Source organism: Eleutherodactylus coqui, chromosome 2 (assembly GCF_035609145.1).
Source record: "Eleutherodactylus coqui strain aEleCoq1 chromosome 2, aEleCoq1.hap1, whole genome shotgun sequence".
Classification (NCBI taxonomy): Eukaryota; Metazoa; Chordata; class Amphibia; order Anura; family Eleutherodactylidae; genus Eleutherodactylus; species Eleutherodactylus coqui.
Genome location: NC_089838.1, coordinates 288,472,705 through 288,493,717, shown reverse-complemented (window position 1 = coordinate 288,493,717; position 21,013 = coordinate 288,472,705). Strand labels below are relative to the sequence as shown.

The following is a 21,013-nucleotide window of genomic DNA, read 5'->3' as shown; positions in this document are numbered from 1 at the left end:
GATACCAAAGAGCTTTCTGATGTATGCAAAGTTAAATTATTTGTTAGTGTATGTAATGCACACTGTTTAAAAGGTTTATTCATGCAATGTACAAAATATATACTGCTCAATAAAACGAGTTTAAAAAAAAAAAAAAGAATGGAGAAAATGCAAATAAAGAATCCTGAGGACCAGCTCTGTAGAGTCAAAAAATTGAATATATCTTCCACTTATAATTTTACAGCTTGAAGATCTACAGGCACTCGGGTCACAATAATAAATAACGCAACAGGCGAAAGGAGGATGAGTGACAATCCAATTGTGTATAAACGCAGGCCTGGGACTCTGATTTTAGTTACTTTCAAGACTAGATAGGCAGTCTGTAGGCCAGAGCAGGGACTACATCAATCCAAGGCCTCCAGATGGCTAGAGTGGTATCAGATGTCTCCTTGGAGGCAGACAGAAGTTCCTCAATAGAGATGCCAGATGTCTTGGAAGCAATCTGTGAGTCCTTCCATCTTGTGGAATGATCATTCATGAAGCCATCAAAAAAATATGGTCAGGCTGTTGGACATGAAGGTCATGGAAAGCAACAGTGTGGATTGGTCATTTGGACTAAATATCCCCATGATTTTCGAAATCAGGACCACTATCTTAATCAAGAAAACCTATAGATTCCCACCACACATGGGTCATTATTAGAAATGGTTGAACCTCTGGAGAAAGGTGAAGTAGAAGCATGGTAGTTTAATGGTTAGCACTGTTGCCTTGCAGTGCTAGAGTTCTAGGTTCAAATCTAACCATGGGAAACATCTGTATGGAATTGACCAAGGACCCCAGTACTCCAAGGTGACAACACTGAGCCACATCCTTTAAAAGACCACCACGCTATTAGACAGTACTGAATACTAGTTTTAGGAGGTTTTATGAATTTCCAGTTCGATTCAAACCAAACTCTCAAAATGTGATGCCTAACCAACTAGATGAGCCAACAGCAGTGAAAAGAGGCGGAAATAGTTTTAAAAAATGACCATCAAAGCTGGCTGTTTGGTCGATGCTCAGGTACTCCAGTACTTTAATAAAAATGTGGAGGAGGATGTGGAAGATGCTTTTGGATGAAGTCTAGGCCCATACAGATGGATTTTTTTTACATTAATGGGCTACACAAAAATAATGAAAAACTGCTTCATGTAAAATCCCCTCAGAAGACAAAGGGGCGTTCCCTCCATTTGGGAAAGAAAAAAGTTTCAATCTCTGGAGGAGACAAGACTAAAGCTGTAAATCATTGGAGTAGCCACCTCAAGAACCTGTCACAGCAGTAACGGGGGATGGCTTCAAAAAAAGGCTTACATGATTTCTTAAACAACATAATATTAACACTAAAGGAAAGGTATAGAATTTGGTTCTGATAGGTGAGCCAGTCTGATCGCAGTTGGGAACAGGAGGAAAATGTTTTTTTTTGTTTTAGGGCTCGTTGGCTCATGCTTTATGGGTGGACACAGTTGCCTACACCACTGCTCTTCATTCATGTTCTTTCCCATCATTGGATTGAACTTAATAGACAGAAGTTTTCTTTTAATCACACTAATTTTGTATATACATATTGGTGTGGTCGAAAGCATAAATGAAGAGGAGTGGTGTAGGTAACCGTGTCCTCATGTACAGCATGAACAAAACAAAAGTAAAGTTTCCTCCTGATCCTAATGACCCAATTACTAACATTTTGAATTGATTTTAAAGGGTTGGGTGGTGGGGGGCACAAATCACCCCTGATCTGAACAGTCACTATGTCTCACAAAAAAAGATTGGTACCGTGTTAGCCAGTAGAGTAAAATGTGTGTGTAATATATGCATATATATATATATATATGTATATATATATATACACATACATACAGTATAAAAAGAAAAGCTGTAAGTAGAGAAACAAAGTAATTTGTAGATATAATTCCTTTTAATGGCTAACAAAAAAGTTACCCATAGCCTCGTAAGCTTTGACTGTTAATATCATGACATTTTTTGTTAGCCATTACCCGGATGTCATATCTACTAAATCATTTTGTTTCTCATACTGGGGCTACATTTGCTCTACTGGCTAACACGGTACAAAACTTTTCTTTTTACCAAACAGAAAAACTGTGACATAACTTGCAGCTTCTAATACGGAAAAAACCCTAAAAAGGATTGTATGTGGGTACAGATGTGCTAACAATCAAACTTGGCTCCTAATATGGCATTTGGGAAGTTGGGGTGATGTGTTACCAATATACACAGCATTACTGAGAAATCCACTTCCACATGGAGTATATATAAACACTTGCACACACACCACCTTTGTCACCAGTTGATCTGAGACACAAGACTAAACACAACAGCAACCATGCTGATGGCTGCGCTCTTCCTCCTCGCGGTGCTGAGCCACCAGAGTCAAGGTAAGTCCTTACAATAATATGTGATCTGTGAGGTTTGTTTGTAATTTTAGCCATTTGGATAGGAAAGTTTACGATTTTGTAAAAGACACATTTCCTGAAGACATATTAGTGATTGTTCAGATCAGGTTTGGGGCAAGGTGTTTTGGTACTCAAGGCAGATAAGAAAAATTGCCCCTCACCCCACTAAAATCAATTCAAAATGTTAGTTATTGGGTCATTGGTAGAAAAGAGGTTAATAAGAACATCCTTTATGGTCTATGTAAGTGATTTGGTTGATGGGCACATTTGTGAGTCAAGTTCCTTGTATCCAGTGATAACTCCAGTCTACCACCCAGGCTGGAGGCTCTATCTCTTGCTCCTTTCATCTCATTTTTTGTTTTACTCTTCATGCTTTATGTGTTCAACTGACGCTGATAGTATTTGGCTGATAGTTCTAAATCACTGATACTAGACCCCTTAAAATTTGGCGCAAAATTTTTTTTCCTTCTCCTCTAGTAGTTGTTACCTCATTCAATCATTTTAAGGGTTCAGCTTGCATATAGTTCTTCTCACAAGCCATCAGAGACTATTTGCAATACTCGCTCTGGTAGCCTCGCGGCTCATAATTATCTGAGCCAGGAAGCCTCCCTACACTGAGTGCTTATTAGCCCACTAGCTAATCAAGGCTAATTCGCAGCCTCTTTTTGAACTGTAGCCATTAAGTATCCAGGATACAGCGCAGCATCAACGCATTAATGCACATCTCTAAGAATATCTTACATAGTTGGTGATTTCACAATTAGGTTCCTGATGAAGGGTCCCAATGACACACAGAAACGCGTCGAACCGATTGAATTAGAACCGAGAACCGATTGAATTGAATTTGAAACGATAATACCGTGCGCTTGATGGGCACTCTGCATAGGCAGCCCTGGGGCCTTTCAGGAGGTCCTTGGCTGCCTAGCAACCGCACAGCGTCCCGCGATCTCTGCTTATTGAACCCCTTTAAGTTTTTTTTCACATATTTTCCCCATTTTTGCTGATATGCGGGTGAATAGTATTGCCATTTTACTGACATGAGAATTGTTTTATGACCACAAACAGAAATCCTGAATATAATGAGGAATTGATACATAAGTGTATCTGGAAGTTGCTGCACTTTGTATTATACAACAATTATAAATTCGCTGCTTATACACAGAAAAAATACTTGTATATTCTAATTTTATGCAGGATTTAATGAAATACCAGCGGGGCAAAAATATGAGGTGGTCTTCCCACGAAAGCTTCATGCACAACACAAGAGAGATGTACAGGTACAGCGCTGTCCGTCCGTCCTCTGATGTACCATTATGTAATATTTATCTGTCTATGTACAAACATTTTTAATAATGACAGCGCTCAGCGACTGCAATGAAGAAATCCATGTTTTTATTCAGTCCATCGTAAGTTTTGACTCGTCATTTATCAAAACTTCCTTGATAGAGCTGAAACTTACCATGATTGAAGGCATGGATTTCTTCATCGCAATCCACACGGGTTTAACTCGCAGCACACCTCAGGGTTCTTCAAACCAAACCGAAAAGGGGACTAATAAGTCCAACGGGTGCACGCCAGCAATGTGGGGGTCAGAGCCTCAGAAGACCCCCCAAAGTATATCACAGTATCTCACAAAAAGGTTCCTGGCAGCATCCAGGGCGTAATGCAAAAATAAATAATTTATTCCTCCAAGAACATGCTACGTTTCGACCCTCATGGGTTCTTTCTCAAGCATAGGGATATCATTCACACATGGAAAACTACTGGACCGGGAGGTTGAGCCTGAAGGTAATGATTATTGCACACACATGGGAATCTGTAAGGGTGATTGGTGGTGGTATATGGATTGTTTTGTTATATAGTGCTGTTTTGTGAATGATATCCCTATGCTTGAGAAAGACCCCATGAGGGTCGAAATGTAGCATGTTCTTGGAGGAATAAATTATTTATTTTTGCATTACGCCCTGGATGCTGCCACGAACCTTTTTGTGAGATACATGGATTTCTTCATCTCAATCATTGAAGTGCTGCCATTTTTTGAATTGTGGATCTCTGGTTCTGAATCTAAAAGAACTTGCACCCAATATAACCTATTTTTCATTCCTTGCTCTATGTCCCACGGATATCTATCTGTCTGGTCTGATTTTATGCCTATGGTAGGCTGCAGTGCTATGACAGGTTACTCATACTTTATGCATGACTGATGACTGATCTGGATATTTCTAGTGTTTTTTTTTTTTCTCAGTTCCTGCTATGTGGTTATCTGTGTAATATATATAATTTTCCAAATAAATTACCATTCACATCATGTTAACAGCCTCCCATTGGAGGACGGAACACAATATATATATTAGTGTCATCACCCACTCAGGATAGAGACAGTTGGCAGCACTTAGAAAACCCCACATCTAGAAGCGTTTGTGGTGTAAGTAAATTCCAGTCCATTTGTTTTTTTTATAACATACAGGTATTATTACAGGGGTGTTATTACAGGGGTGTTATTACAGTCTATTAAAGTTCCATTCCAATCTCAGGGGTTTCTGCATTGATTACTAGTAAAATGTGGCTGATTATCATCTAAGTTACAATTTTAGACAAATACAATCTAACTAAAGTAATAACAGACAACAAGTTGTGCAATTTATGTCTTTCATTGAGCACATTAAGTCAACATCTACAGTGAGGGAGATAAAGTAAAGGCCCATTTAGACCCAACGATTCTCACTCAAAAATCACTTAAAGACTTAGTTGGGTCTAACTGCACGGAAATCATGCAGTTTTTGTTAACGAGTCGTTCATTGCTGTCTTTCAACAAGCTGAAAGAGAACGATGAGCCTTATCAGTGCCATGCGCTGATTTCTCAGTGAGATACCACTGATACTATTGTTTCAGCTGGTATCCCGCTCTGAGAACCCAGCAGGAGTATGAAGAAGACAAGCGCTCCAGCTGTGTTTTGCATACCCCGCTTGGAGTGCTCAGCTGTATACCATATGTGCGCTCCGTGAAAACAGCAGGAGTATGCAGAAGACAGTGGTCCAGCTGTCTTCTGTATACCCTGCTCAGAGCGCTCAGCTGTATACCAGCTGAGCGTTCTGTGAACACAGCAGGAGTATGCAGAAGACAGCCGTCCAGCTGTCTTCTGCATACCCCGCTCGGAGTGCTTAGTTGTATACCAGCTGAGCGCTCCAAGAAGACAACAGCTGTATGTAGAAGATAGCGGCCCTGCTTGCCTTCTGCATACAGCATGAGTCTTTATTTACACACTTATGCAAAGTGAACGCTCAAAACTGTCACTCAAACTCCCGTTTGAGTGAATTTTGAGCGATCATCTTGCCGTGTAAATGCGCATAATGATTATGACTTTTGAGTGATAATTGTGTCTAAATGGGCCTTAAGTGAACCCTTGAATTTAATAACCTGTAGATTCCTCTTTAGCAGTAATCACCTCCATCAAATGTTTCCTGTAGCAGCAAATAAGACTTGCACAATGCTAAGAAGGAATTGTGAAACATTCTTTTTTTGCAAATATGCAAATGTTCATTAATATTTCTGCCCCATGTGTACGGCCCTATTCAGGCCATGCCACAGAATCTCAGTATGGTTTTGGTTAGGACTTTGACTTGGCAATTAAAAAACTCAAATCTTCTTTGTTTTCAACCACTTATCAGTTGATTTACTTGTGTACTTGGGTCCTTGTTTTGTCTCATCACCAACATCTCTTCAGCTTGAGGTCATGGATGCTGCCCTTACATTCTCCTACAGAATGTTTTAACCTAATTAGAATTCATTAGTCCCGCAATGATTGCAGAGTGTTCAGGTCCTAAAGCAGCAAGCCAGACTGAAAGCATAATGCTCCCTCCACCGTGCTATACAGTTGGGGTGAGGTTTTTTAGGTACAATCAATTTTATTAAATTTTTTATACAGACACTTAGAAGCAGTATAAACAACAGAGACACCTTCAAAAGGCTGTATTGACATTGCAGCCGTCACATCCTGGTGTCATAAGGCAAACAAATATCATATGTCAATTATCAAATGTTAGGCTTCGTATTCAAGCATTAATCTTCTGCTTCTTGAGAAATAAAACAGGGTACGTATAATAGGTGTCGTCTAACAACATAACATACATGAGTGGGGAGGGGAGTGAGGGGAGTGGGAAGACGGGGTGAGGGGAAATGTGGGACTAGGGGGTGGGGGACGACCTCGCGTACCAGCGCCAGGAACGGTCTATGGAACAAGGCGACCAGAGTCCAACCAGGATTTGAAATGGTCAGAAGCTCTCATCGAAATCCATGGGCTCCATAGGTCATGGCCGCCCAACCTCTCCTGATCATTCTTGGAACCTTCTTCTTCGTATCTCATGAGTAGGTCTAGTTTCTCTGTCCAGATTATTCTTGACGGGGGAAACGTAGATCTCTACAAACACAGGACAGACATCCTCACCACTAATATGACCAATCTCAAAAGGTCCGCCTTAATCCTGGCGATAGATCCGGGAAGCATCAAAAGAAGAGCCATCTCCGCTGTTATGGACACCGCCGACCTGGTCATCTCGTTGTATAGTGCTTCCACATTACTCCACAGTTTTCTGAGTGGAGGGCATTCCCACCAGATGTGTGTCATTGTTCCAGGACCATTTTGGCACCTCCAGCAAATCGGGGGGATCTGGTTATCGATTTGATGCAGCCTTGACGGCATCCAATACCAGCGGGACATGACCTTGAAATTCTGCTCCTGTTACCTGCCAAATTTGGAGCTTTTGTGGCACAGACAAAATGCTCTCTGCCAATCCGCCCTAGATCGGCTATCTCCCAGCTCCGTTTCCCACAAGCCCGTGTAGCCCGGGAGTTCGTCCCCTGACTCTCTCCCCAGCAACAATCTATAAATGATTGAGATCCCGTGTTCGGTGGAAGACGACGACATGCACAAAGACTCGTATGGCATCAGCTGTCTGCTTCCATAACCCCCGGGCGTCAGGGACTCCACGTAGCCCCTCACCTGAAGATAGCACAGCCATGCTCCCGGGGGGGGGGGAGTCGCACTCCCATATATCTCTAGGTTTCATTCCCGAGTGCGTAATAACGTCTCTGACTCTTGGGATGGGGAAGCTAGAGAGGGACAGTATCGTAGCTTTTTCTCTGGCAGCTGGGAAATGTGGGTTGGCTAACAACGGTGTAAGGGGGCCCGGTATGGAAATCAGTCCCAGCCTCGGGGCGAAGGTCCCCCAAGTTTTGAGAACCCCTAGTAGGAATAGTGACAGGGACTTTGGTTCTCCCAGGAGCCTTCTTGGGATCCATGGGGCTCCCTGTACTTCCTTGGTGCCCGTCTCGTGTTCCATTTCTACCCATATCTTAGACTCCCTCCCATGCATTAGAGTGAGCATGAAGTTAGCCAGGCAGGCTTTGTAATATAACGTGAAGTCTGGGAGCCCCAGTCCTCCATCCTTTTTGGCCCGCGCGAGCAGTGTGTAACTAAGTCTAGATCTGCGCCCCCTCCAGACAAAGTTGATAATTTGAGAGCGGATACTGAGGAGGTACTGCTGGTCCAGGTAAATCAGGGGGGTCTGGCATAGGTAAAGAAACTTCGTGAGGGAGTCCATCTTTATGGCATTAATCCGTCCTGTCCAGGATACGTACAGCAGGCTCCATCTATTTAAATCCGACTTGACTTTGTTTATGTAAGGGAGGAAGTTTAATTCAAAGATCTTTGCCGGGTCTGCCGGGAGCTGGAAACCTAGGTACTTAATGGACGAAGCTCTCCATTTGAAGGGAAAGGAATCCGAGAGTGCCTTAACCTCATCCTGAGGGAGAGTAACGTTGAGGATCAACGATTTCTGGAGATTGACTTTAAAGTTACTGGCCCGGTCATACCTTTTTAACTCCTTCATCACCACCGGCAGCCCCACCCTAGGGTTTGACAGGAACAGGAGGAGATCGTCTGCGAACAGTGCCATCTTATGATCCGAGGGGCCCTCCGTCTGTCCTCAAACCAACCCATTTTTCCTAATGGCATTGGCCAGGGATTCCATAGATAGGGCATAGAGCTAGGGCGAGAGGGGGCAGCCCTAGCGTGTGCCATTCCTAATTAGTATGCAATCTAACGGGGTGCCGTTCACTCGGACTCTTGCAGAGGGGCCATTGTATAGGGCTATGATCCACTCTCTCATCCTTTGCCCCAGGCCCATCTGACTGAGCGTCCCCTCCAGGAATCTCCACCTGACCCTGTCAAACGCCTTCTCTGCATCAACTGCCAACAGGCACAGTGGTCTGCCCGCCAATCTTGCGCGGGCAATCAAGGAAATAGATTTAATAGTATTGTCCCGTGCTTCCCTACCGGGCATGAATCCCACCTGATCTTTATGTATCAGGTCTGGGATATGACCTCTAAGCCTGTTCGCTAAGAGCTTCGCCAACATTTTTACATCTAAATTTATCAGAGATATATAGCTCTGTAGCTGGCACAGGAGGAGGGGTCCTTGCCCGGTTTGGGGATTACCACAATGTGGGCCTGGAGAGCCTGGGGGGGAGGGGACTTCCCCGGGATATCTCGTTGAAGACTTGCGTTAGGAATGGAGACAGTTCCTCAATGAAAAGTTCTAAGAATCTAGCCGTGAACCCATCAGGGCCTGGACTCTTGCCTATCTTGAGGTTTCTGATTGTTTCGGCTATCTCTTTGCAGGTAAAGTCGACCTTCAACACCCCAGACTCTCCTTCTCCCAGAGGGCCTGGACCATATTCATCAAGATAAGATTTTTCCTCTTCACTCTCCCCAGTGTCTGCCTGGGTGGGCCATTCTATGTCATAAAGTTTTTCATAATAGAGGCGGAATTCCTCCAGAATGTCACCGGTGGCTACGGCTACCCCTCCTCCGGCCTTCCGAATCTTGGGTTCCTTTTTTAATCTGGCCCCTTGCAAGATTAGGATGCCTCTCAGGACGCATTTTAAGGCTTCCCACTTAAGCGGGGATCGTGTGGGGTCATTTTTGTGAGCAGTTATAAAGTTATTTATGACTGATTTAACTTCCTGAGTGCAAAGGGGGTCTTTTAGGATGTTATCGTTTAGTTTCCACCCTCATGCCCAAGGGTCCCGTTGGGAGCTATCAAATTCGGTGTACACTGGGACGTGGTCCGACCAAATAAGGGGTCCAAACGCACACGTGGGTTGGGAGTCGAGGAGGACGTGAGAGACCCATATATAGTCGAGTCTACTGTAACTATTATGGGCTGTTGAATGGAAGGTGTAGTCCCTGACTCCCGGATGCAGCAAACGCCAAAGGTCCACTAGGTGCATGTTTCCTAACTCCCTTATCAGGGAACGTGTTGCTGAACGAGAGAGTGAGGACTTACCGGATGACGCGTCTAGTTCCGGGTCTACCGCCAGATTAAAATCTCCTCCAAGGATGATAGTAGTTCCATCAGCAAACTTTGTTAGTTCTCTCAGGGCGGTAATCCCAAAGGAGGTCTGTCCCTGGTTCGGAAAGTAAAGATTAGCAAGAGTGATTATTCTGCCAGAGAAGTTAACTTTGATAAATAGGTACCTGCCCTCAGGGTCGCATTTCATGCCAAGGGGTTGAGCCTGAAGGGAGTTGTGGAATGCGATGGATACACCTGCCGCTTTTGAGTTGGGTTCGGGCTATGGAACCAGGAGGGGTATGTTTTCGTGGGGCACTGGGGAATCTCCCCAGCCTTGAAATGGGTCTCTTGGAATAAGAGCACCTTCCTCCCTTTTTTCTGCATGTGGTAGAAAATTTGGCCTCTCTTGGAGGGGATGTTCAACCCCTTGGCATTGTAAGAGCAGATCGTCAGACTAGCCATGGACTCATGGGATGGGAAATAGAGGAGGTTTGCAAGTCTGTAGACTTCAGTTGTGTCCGCCGCAGGACCCTTTATCATCTTGAACGGAGAGGATCATGGGGTTAGGCAGGAAGGAGCCGTTCTGTCACGGACTCCGGCACGGGGGGCCGTCATGTTAACGTGGGCTATCGGGGAACAGTCCGGCATTCCTGTTGCCCATTGATCTTCAGTTGGTGTCTTGGTTTCTTGGTGGTCTGCTTTTGGCTCCTCTTCTTGGTTTTCCCGCCGACTGCTACTCCAGTCTGGGTGGGGGGACCGGCATCCCTCCAATTTTGGGCCAGTCCGGGATTGCTATTTGGGGTAGTTTCAGTGTCCCTAAGAACCTTGGTAGGTCTTCAAGATGTCTGAAGACGGCCCTTTTTCCGTCCTTTTTTGGCTTGAAGTTGGAGGGGAAACCCCCATCTATACGGGATGTCTTTTTCCCTTAAGGCATTCAAGAGTGGTCTGAGGGCTCTTCGGAGTTGGAGTGTGCGCTTGGAAGAGTCTGGGTATATGGCCACCGAGCGGCCTTTAAGCTAGAGATCTTCCATTGTACGAGACTGCTGCAGAATCTGTTCTTTTTCTTTATAGAAGTGGACCCGGCAGACCACGTCTCTAGGCTTGGCAGGATCTGATGGTTTCGGTCCAAGTGCCCGATGCACTCTATCTAGCTCCAGGGCGGAGTCTAGGGGTCTTTCTAGAAGAGAATTGAAGAATTCGGTAACCCACTCTTCAAGCTGGCTGCTGTCTACCTCTTCAGTTAGTCCCCTTATGCGGAGATTGTTACGCCTGTGGTGGTTTTCTATGTTTTCTAAGTGGCTGGTTAGCTCCGAGATTTGGTGGGCTTGCATTTCCAAGATGTGCGCATGGTCCGATAGGGTGCTTTGGAACTTTTCTTGGGTCTCTTCCACTTCTACTACCCTCTGCCCAATGTGGCGAATGTCTTCCTGCAGACCGCCTATGTCTTGTTTGTGAGCCGCATCTAGCCTCTGCAGCAGGTCGTGCATTTCTCCCTTTGTGGGAATAGCCCTCAGATGGGCCCTCCAGTCCCAGTCGTAGTCGAACATCTGGGGGGTCTGAGCCTCCGTGAGGCCCCGTTGATGGATGGGCTTAGGGCTCGGGGCAAATGTTCTGGTGTCTCCAATCATAGGCTTGAGGGGGGGGGGGGGGGGCCTTTCTGCCCTTTTCCTGTGGGGGGGGTCTCTCTTCTTCTGGCACAATATGTGCCTTGCAAGGTGTTGCCCTTTCAGGATCTCGGGGGGGGGGGGGGGTGTCTCTGCGGGAGGGTGGCAGCAGCGAGGTGCAGCCCTGCCGTGCATACACCATCTGTGCTGCGGTTTGAGCCCTCTTTGTCTGCCCCTTTTCACATGGGGCTCTTATGGGCAATCTGGAGGTCTCCCTGTGATTGGCAGGGTGCCAGGGTTAGCTTTGGACCGGGTTCTACATGCCCCTTATCCCGGATGTCTTGAGGGGAGCTAGCTCCTTCGGTGCAGGGAGCTACATAGAGTGGTGTCTCTCCCCCTTTACTGCTGGGCGCGCTGTCTCTCCCCCTCCTCTTTCCTGCTGCAGAGTCCCCCTCCTCTCTTACTTGTACCTCTGGTTGGCTCTGTGGGGCTGTCGCTGTCATCTCCCGTCCTCCGGGTATTACCGTGTCCCCAGTATGCTGCGGGAGCCCCATGCCTGCAGTGCTCAGTGCTGCCTCTTCCTTCTCTCTTCTTCCCTCCCGCGCCGGGCAGCTCGGCGCCATCTTCGCTTCCCCACTCGGCGCCGGCAGCTCGTCGGGAGAGTGGAGGAAGCGCTCCATGCCCGGATTAGAAGGTCTTGGCGGGTGCCTGGGGGTCTCTACTGGCTTCTTCTTCCCCATTGCCTGGTGGATGAGGGTCTGCGGCGGCCGGCGAGTCTATATCAGCGGTGGGTCTGGCGGGAGCTCAGGACTCAGGCGTCTCTCTCCATCGGCGGTAAGCAATGCGGGGGTGAGGTTTTGGCATTTGTGGTGTGCAATGTTCTTCTTCTTCCAAACACAGCATTGTGTATTTATGCTAAAAAGTTCCACTTTTTGCCTCATCTTTCCACAGAACATTTTCCCCAAAGCACTGTGGAACATTAAGGTGGTCTCAAGACAGGCTGCAATATATGTTTTGACTGATCCTTTTTTTTTAAAATGATCCTTTGACTTTAAGCTGTTGGTTGGGTGTCCTGCTGCTATCTTCAGCAATCAGTCATTAACCCCTTTAGTGGCAGGTTTATTATTACCATGTCATGCCTCACAGAGCAGGTTTTTTAAATGAGTCAACAATGCAATTTAATCTTGCAAGTGGACACACAGCCAGGTCTCATTCACACGAGCGTGTTAATGTGCGTACAATCGTGCGCACAAAACCGTGCGTCTATTAGAACCATTGGTTTCCTATGCTGTGTTCACATGTCCATGTTTTACAGGCATGCAAATGCACGCACCTGCAAAAGATAGGACATGTGTGCACCATAGGTCCATGCCGCGCGTAAATATTCCCCGAAGGGAGTCCCCTCATCACTGAACACTGTGACAGCACTGTCACAGTGTTCAGTAATGATGGCACTCCCCGCGGGGAGTAAAGAATCTCCTACCACAGCTGTGACAGCAGTGGCAGAGGATTGCGATGTTCTGCCATTGCTTTCAATGGAGCCACTGCTACTGCCATCGGCCCCATTGAAAACACTGGGCTGCCGGCAACACCTGCAGTGATTTTCGGGGAGGGACTTTAAATATAAGTCCTTCCCTGAAAAACATTGCTAGTTGTAGTAGAACATAAAAATATATATATACTTCCCTCTCCACCTCTGCCCGGGCTCAGGCGCATCTAGCCACTTTGTCTCTGGCACTGTAATGAAGTTCTTTCAGCAGGTGGGGATTTAAAAGGACTCAGTCAATCACAGACACCGCTCGGCCATTCATTGAATACACACACATGATCAAAACAATGCTCATGTGAACAAGGCCTCACTGTATCACTGTACTACTTTGACAGTTGGTATTATGGCAGGGAAATCTCTGGGGCTAACTGTGCTGAATATGCAGTAAAAACCCTTGAAGATCTCAGATGACAGCTCAGTGCTCTGCACAATTCACCACTAGAGCTGTCCACGGAAATCTTCCGGGGTTTAACTGCATAGTTAGTGCAGCAAGCTCCAGAGATTTTCCGGGCGTACCATTAAAGGGGTTAAGGGAGAACCTGGCAGCAAATGTTCAACATCTATAAACATAAAAGAATGACGACGGTAAAAGACCACATGGTCCACCTACAGTAGTCCATCCTTATATTATTTACTTATATTTTTCTCTTAGGATAAATATATATTTCTCCAGGCAGGTTTACATTCACTTTAATGTGGTCAGATCAATATGGTGTTAAAAACTGGTAAATCCTACAGAGGATGTTGTCCTCATTACATACTACTTACACAATATTTCTCAGTAAATATTATGTGAATCTGCTTTTTCTCTCAGCAGAATAAATATCCAGACGTGGTACAATATGGGCTTGAAGTGGATGGTCAACCCATGGTCCTTCATCTAGAAAAGACTGAGTGAGTGTCGCTGTATGCCCACAATGGTGTCTTCATGTTTACCCAAAATGGTATCGTAAAAATTGTTATGTATTATTTTAACATTCACATTCCTCCACTGTCAAAACTTTCAGTACATTTACCATGGTCTGTAATATCGTTCCATACGTATAACTATAGGGGTGCGGAGGTAGAAGTTGCACCCAGATCATGGTTTCTTGGTGGGCCAAGTAGCTTTTATGCCACATAAGAAGACACCAGTATTATAAATGGCACATACTAGGCGGGGACCCTGTTATACATATTCTGCAGCTCAATATAATAGCCAATGTATCTTTCCCCTTAACCCTATCATAAAAGCATTTCACTGCATAAAATAAATATAAAAAAAATACTATTATCATAGTTGACCCGAAGGAGTTAATTATTGCCTCGTTACGGTGCGGTATATTCTAATACATTTCCTATTCTTCACCCAGTAACTTAATTTCTTAGAATTACACAGAAACACATTACTTGAAAGACGGTTCCCGAGTCACCACCAGCCCCGAGATAAAGGTAAGGACTTTGAGGGAGGCCTCAGTAATTTTGTATCTACATATCAAAGTTGTTGTGGTCAAATTTCATTAAAGAATCTGAAGAATGTTTTTGCGTGAGACGATACCAGTGTCATCACTGAGAACCGACATGAGTGGAAGGAGCGGCTAAATTCTCCTCATAACAAAATTCTTTGGCAGCAAGGTTATTAATCTCCATACACTGTGTACTCCCTACAAAGTTTTTTCTACCTTCTTGGTAAAGTCAGGCTAATAATTAAAGTGTCATCCTCTGTTTAAGGCCTTAGTCAGACGGGTGTTTTTTTCGCGCGATTTGCGCATGCGCATGCGTCCGGCGATTTTATAAAACCATTGCTTTGCAATGGTATCAGACACATGAGTGCTTTTTATGCGCTCGTCCGATAAATTATAGAACAGAAATCGCAGATCGCACCTATCTGCGATTCCTGTTCTCTTCTCTATATGCGCTCAATGGGGTCGGCGGCAGCAGCGCCGACCCCATTGAGAACATATAGTAGACAAATCATTCTCCTCTGCCACAGCTGTAACAGCTGTTGCAGAGAAGAATGATGTTTGCCCATTGAATTCAATGGATCCGGCAATACAGCCGACTCCATTGAAAGCAATGGGCTGCAGGCGAGCGCGGGATGAATTGTCGGGAAGGGCTTAAATATATAAGCCCTTACCTGAAAATCATCCTATAATGTGTAAAAAAAAAAAAGTATACTCACCTGGTCCCGGCAGACGGAGTTTAGCGCGTCTGGCCGGCAGTTCTCCTGAACTGCTCTCTGTAGTATTCAGCAGCCAGGGATTTAAAATCCCCGCCTGCTGAATGAACTGCCTCTGATTGGTCACAGCCTGACCAATCAGAGGCAGCTCTCACTCACACCCATTCATGAATTCATGAATGGGTGAGTGAGTGCTGCCTCTGATTGGCTCAGCGCAGGGACCAATCAGGGGCAGCTCTCACTCACACCCATTCATGAATTCATGAATGGGTGTGAGTGAGAGCTGCCTCTGATTGGTAAGGCTGTGACCAATCAGAGGCAGTTCATTCAGCAGGCGGGGATTTTAAATCCCCAGCTGCTGAATACTACAGAGAGCAGTTCAGGAGAACTGCCGGCCGGCCGCGCTGAACTCCGTCTGCCGGCCGCGCTGAACTCCGTCTGCTGAGACAAGGTGAGTATATATATATTTTTTATTTTTACACATTTCTGGATGAATTGCAGGGAAGGGCTTATATATTTAAGCTCTTCCCGACAATTCATCGTGAGATCGCCCGCAGCCCATTGCTTTCAATGGAGCCGGCTGTATTGCCGGCTCCATTGAATTCAATGCGCTGGACAGCTCCGGCCCATTTCTATTGAAACGCGGCTAGGAGCAGTTTTTTCGGGCGATTTTTCGTCCCCGGTCACGCGATTTGAGGATGCGCATCCGTCATGCGATCCGCAAATCGCGGCAAAAAACGCCCGTGTGACTAAGGCCTAAGGGTTTCTAAATGTTATTCTTATTTTTTTTTACCTTAACACTTTTATGAGTGTATGTGTGGAGATCTCAGGTTTTTTATTCGGTTTGCAGTATTTCATTTGTACAGATTTTTGTACAATTTTACATTATAAAGAAGATTTTCTTATGTTGTATATGTTCTCTAAATTGAATAAAAAATCAATGTTAAAAAAAGAAAACCAACCTGAGGATACTGTATATGTAAATTCTATAAGCAAGTCCTCGACTATTTTGTAAGGTCCTGTAAACACAGATCGGTGGTGGAAAATATTAGATATTATTTTATATGTATTTTGTTGATAGTTCCATTTTTTGTTGTAAAAAAGCTTTTAGAATAAAACATTGAACTCCAACCCCCAGGGGACAGATTATAGGGACAACAAAATGGACAACTTCCCAGCTACTTCCGAACAACCAGTTTCATCCACTCTTCTCCAACATCACTTCATGCCAATTGAGGAAAAGATCTAAAATTAAAATTCAGCCTGCTGAGCCTTGTATTCCTGAACACCAGAGAACAGTGGGATCTGTTCTCATTCATATTATTTTGTCAGCAGGTTCTGTTGACATCAGTGGAATCTGCTGGTAATTTTTTAATATGTATGTCCAACATTAGTTATTCATGCATTGATACTGCGACTGGGGAGGAGATCCCATCAAATTCTTTGACTATTTTCCTAGGGCCTCCACCCAATTTGATCAGGTTCCGAAAACTCCTAACAGATTCATGACAGAATTTTGAAAGATACAGTCGTAAAGCTATTTCTTAATTCCACCATATACATCCACACTCAGGTCAGTCAAGAATGCATGTTTATTTTAACCCTTTCCAATCCACTCTCTGACCTCTGAAGACATTTTGATTTAAGGCTGTACAGCTCTGATGTTGGAAGACATCCGTAGTGGTTCTCTTACTGTATATTGCCAGCCTCTCTGCTGTTGAAGCCTATCCAAAGTGTCACCTCATGCAGTACTTGCTTTAGCCAGCATGTAGCGCTATTGTATAACGGCAGAAAAAGAGTAAGCCCCCTAGGAAAACCAGGATACAAATTGGATTGGAAAGGGTTAATGGGGAAAGGGGAATGAGTCAATGCCAAACCTCCCTGGCAGCAGCTTATATACAGCAGGAACAAATGGCATATTGAAATCCAACATGCTGATTCTTGTGTCCCCGAAACTGCTATGACTTGAGAGGCCTGTATACACAAGAGATCATCAGCCAATTCTGGAGATATAGACAAGTTATAGATCACCTTTTCTCACATTGTATGGCCAGCTAAAGGCTTATACTCTCTTATACAAAGGTTATAATTATACGTATTTTTATGTTGTAGGATCATTGCTTTTATCAAGGGTATGTGAAGAATGCCAACAGTTCACAGGTCACCCTGAGCGCATGCAATGGATTAAGGTGAGATGATAGTAATAATAATGACCTTCATCTAGTCTACTGTACCAGGCAAGATCCAAACTAGTCTGGGTGTTACCAAATATGCTAATAAATGAAAGGTATTGTCCATACTCTATTGAGGAATTATGAGTTAATAAAGGGTGATTTGTTCAGGATTCTTATCTCTTAACCATAGTGGAGAGCGGTTACAACAGAGCGTCTCACTATGGAGAACCTGACCTGCCCTACATTATACACCCAGCACATTGATTTAAATGGGCGAGGTGTAATGCTTAATCTCTCCTGTGGTGGCGCTGCAGGATATCTGTTCTCAGGTTTCCCCACAGATTACAGCTAATCGCTGAGGTCCAAGGTGGAGGACACTTTTACTCTGCCTATTGTCAAGAGACCCTTCTAACAAATAGAGATTGTCCAAAGCAGAGAACACCTTTAGTATTAGGGGTTATGTATTTGCTTTCTGGAGAAGTAGAACTGACTCAAATATATTGTAATTAGAGATGAGCGAGCACCAAAATGCTCGGGTGCTCGTTACTCGAGACGAACTTTTCGCGATGCTCGAGGGTTCGTTTCGAATAACGAACCCCATTGAAGTCAATGGGCGACCCGAGCATTTTTGTATATCGCCGATGCTCGCTAAGGTTTTCGTTTGTGAAAATCTGGGCAATTCAAGAAAGTGATGGGAACGACACAGCAACGGATAGGGCAGGTGAGGGGCTACATGTTGCGCTGCATCTCAAGTTCCCAGGTCCCACTATTAAGCCACAATAGCGGCAAGAGTGGGCCCCCCCCCCTCCCAACAACTTTTACTTCTGAAAAGCCCTCATTAGCAATGCATACCTTAGCTAAGCACCACACTACCTCCAACAAAGCACAATCACTGCCTGCATGACACTCCGCTGCCACTTCTCCTGGGTTACATGCTGACCAACCACCCCCCCCCACGACCCAGTGTCCACAGCACACACCAAAGTGTCCCTGCGCAGCCTTCAGCTGCCCTCATGCCACGCCACCCTCATGTCTATTTATAAGTGCATCTGCCAGAGGAACCGCAGGCACACACTGCAGAGGGTTGGCACGGCTAGGCAGCGACCCTCTTTAAAAGGGGCGGGGCGATAGTCCACAATGCTGTACATAAGCAATGAGAAATCCAATCCTGTGCCACCTCCATCTGGAGCTGCACACGTGGGCATAGCAATGGGGAACCTATGTGCCACACACTATTCATTCTGTCAAGGTGTCTGCATGCCCCAGTCAGACCGCGTTTTTTTATAAATAGTCACAGGCAGCTATAACTCCGCAATGCGAATTCCGTGTGCACCCACAGCATGGGTGGCTCCCTGGAACCCACCGGCTGTACATAAATGTATCCCATTGCAGTGCCCTGGACAGCAGAGCTAACGTCAGATTAAATGCAGGTGGGCTTCGACCCACACTGCATGCCCCAACCTGACCGGGGTTTTTAATTCATAGACACAGGCAGGTACAACTCCCTATTATGAAGTCCCTGTGGACCCACAGCATGGGTGGGTGCCAGGAAGGCACCGGCGGTACATAAATATAACCCATTGCATTGCCCATCACAGCTGAGGTAATGTCATGTTTAATGCAGGTGGGCTTCGGCCCACACTGCATGCCCCAGTCAGACTGGGGTTCTTTAGAAGTGGACACATGCAGTTACAACTCCCTGTGGACCCACAGCATAGGTGCCAGGAAGCCACCGGCGGTACATAAATATATCCCATTGCATTGCCCATCACAGCTGAGGTAATGTCATGTTTAATGCAGGTGGGCTTCGGCCCACACTGCATGCCCCAGTCAGACTGGGGTTCTTTAGAAGTGGACACATGCAGTTACAACTCTGTGTGGACCCTCAGCATGGGTGGCTCCCTGGAACCCACCGACGGTACATAAATATATCCCATTGCAGTGCCCAACACAGCTGATGTAACGTCAGCTGTAATGCAGGTGGGCTAAAATTTAATTTGATTACACTATAGGCGAGGGCCCCCAAAAATTGGTGTACCAACAGTACTAATGTACCTGAGAAAAATTGCCCATGCCCAACCAAGAGGGCAGGTGAAACCCATTAATCGCTTTGGTTAATGTGGCTTAATTGGTAACTAGGCCTGGAGGCAGCCCAGTTAAAATAAAAATTGGTTGAGGTGAAAGTTTCAACGCTTTAATGAGCATTGAAGCGTATAAAAATTGTTTAGAAAAATTATATGACTGAGCCTTGTGGGCCTAAGAAAAATTGCCTGTTCGGCGTGATTATGTGAGGTTTCAGGAGGAGGAGCAGGAGGAGGAGGAGGAATATTATACACAGATTGATGAAGCAAAAAGGTCCCCGTTTTTGATGGTGATAGAGAACGTAGCTTCCATCCGCGGGTGCAGCCTACGTATTGCTTAGGTATCGCTGCTGTCTGCTGGTGGAGAAGAGAAGTCTGGGGAAATCCAGGCTTTGTTCATCTTGATGAGTGTAAGCCTGTCGGCACTGTCGGTTGACAGGCGGATACGCTTATCTGTGATGATTCCCCCAGCCGCACTATACATCCTCTCTGACAAGACGCTAGCCGCTGGACAAGCAAGCACCCCCAGGGCATACAGCGCGAGTTCAGGCCACGTGTCCAGCTTCGACACCCAGTAGTTGTAGGGGGCAGAGGCGTCACGGACGATGGTCGTGCGATCGGCTACATACTCCCTCACCATCCTTTTACAGTGCTCCCGACGACTCAGCCGTGACTGGGGAGCGGTGACACAGTCTTGCTGGGGAGCCATAAAGCTGTCAAGGGCCTTAGAGAGTGTTCCCCTGCCTGTGCTGTACATGCTGCCTGATCTCCGCGCCTCCCCTGCTACCTGGCCCTCGGAACTGCGCCTTCGGCCACTAGCGCTGTCGGATGGGAATTTTACCATCAGTTTGTCCGCCAGGGTCCTGTGGTATAGCATCACTCTCGAACCCCTTTCCTCTTCGGGTATGAGAGTGGAAAGGTTCTCCTTATACCGTGGGTCAAGCAGTGTGTACACCCAGTAATCCGTAGTGGCAAGAATGCGTGTAACGTGAGGGTCACGGTAAAGGCATCCTAACATGAAGTCAGCCATGTGTGCCAGGGTACCTGTACGCAACACATGGCTGTCCTCTCTAGGAAGATCACTTTCAGGATCCTTCTCCTCCTCCTCCTCCTCCTCCTCCTCCTCCTCCTCCTCCTCTGGCCATACACGCTGAAAGGATGACAGGCAAGCAGCATGTGTACCCTCAGCAGTGGGCCCGGCTGTCTCTTCCCCCTCCTCCTCCTCCTCCTCACCGCGCTGAGATATAGACAGGAGGGTGCTCTGACTATCCAGCGACATACTGTCTTCCCCCGGCTCTGTTTCCGAGCGCAAAGCGTCTGCCTTTATGCTTTGCAGGGAACTTCTCAAGAGGCATAGCAGAGGAATGCTAACGCTAATGATTGCAGCATCGCCGCTCATCACCTGGGTAGACTCCTCAAAGTTTCCAAGGACCTGGCAGATGTCTGCCAACCAGGCCCACTCTTCTAAATAGAATTGAGGAGGCTGACTCCCACTACGCCGCCCATGTTGGAGTTGGTATTCCACTATAGCTCTACGCTGCTCATAGAGCCTGGCCAACATGTGGAGCGTAGAGTTCCACCGTGTGGGCACGTCGCACAGCAGTCGGTGCACTGGCAGATTAAACCGATGTTGCAGGGTGCGCAGGGTGGCAGCGTCCGTGTGGGA

At 45.9% G+C, this 21,013-nt stretch overlaps 1 pseudogene; it reads left to right on the top strand.

Annotated features, from left to right (window-relative positions):
- The first annotated feature begins 2,334 nt into the window (after positions 1-2,334).
- Positions 2,335-21,013, top strand: part of LOC136610188 (zinc metalloproteinase-disintegrin-like MTP4) — a 63,796-nt pseudogene continuing 45,117 nt past the window's right edge.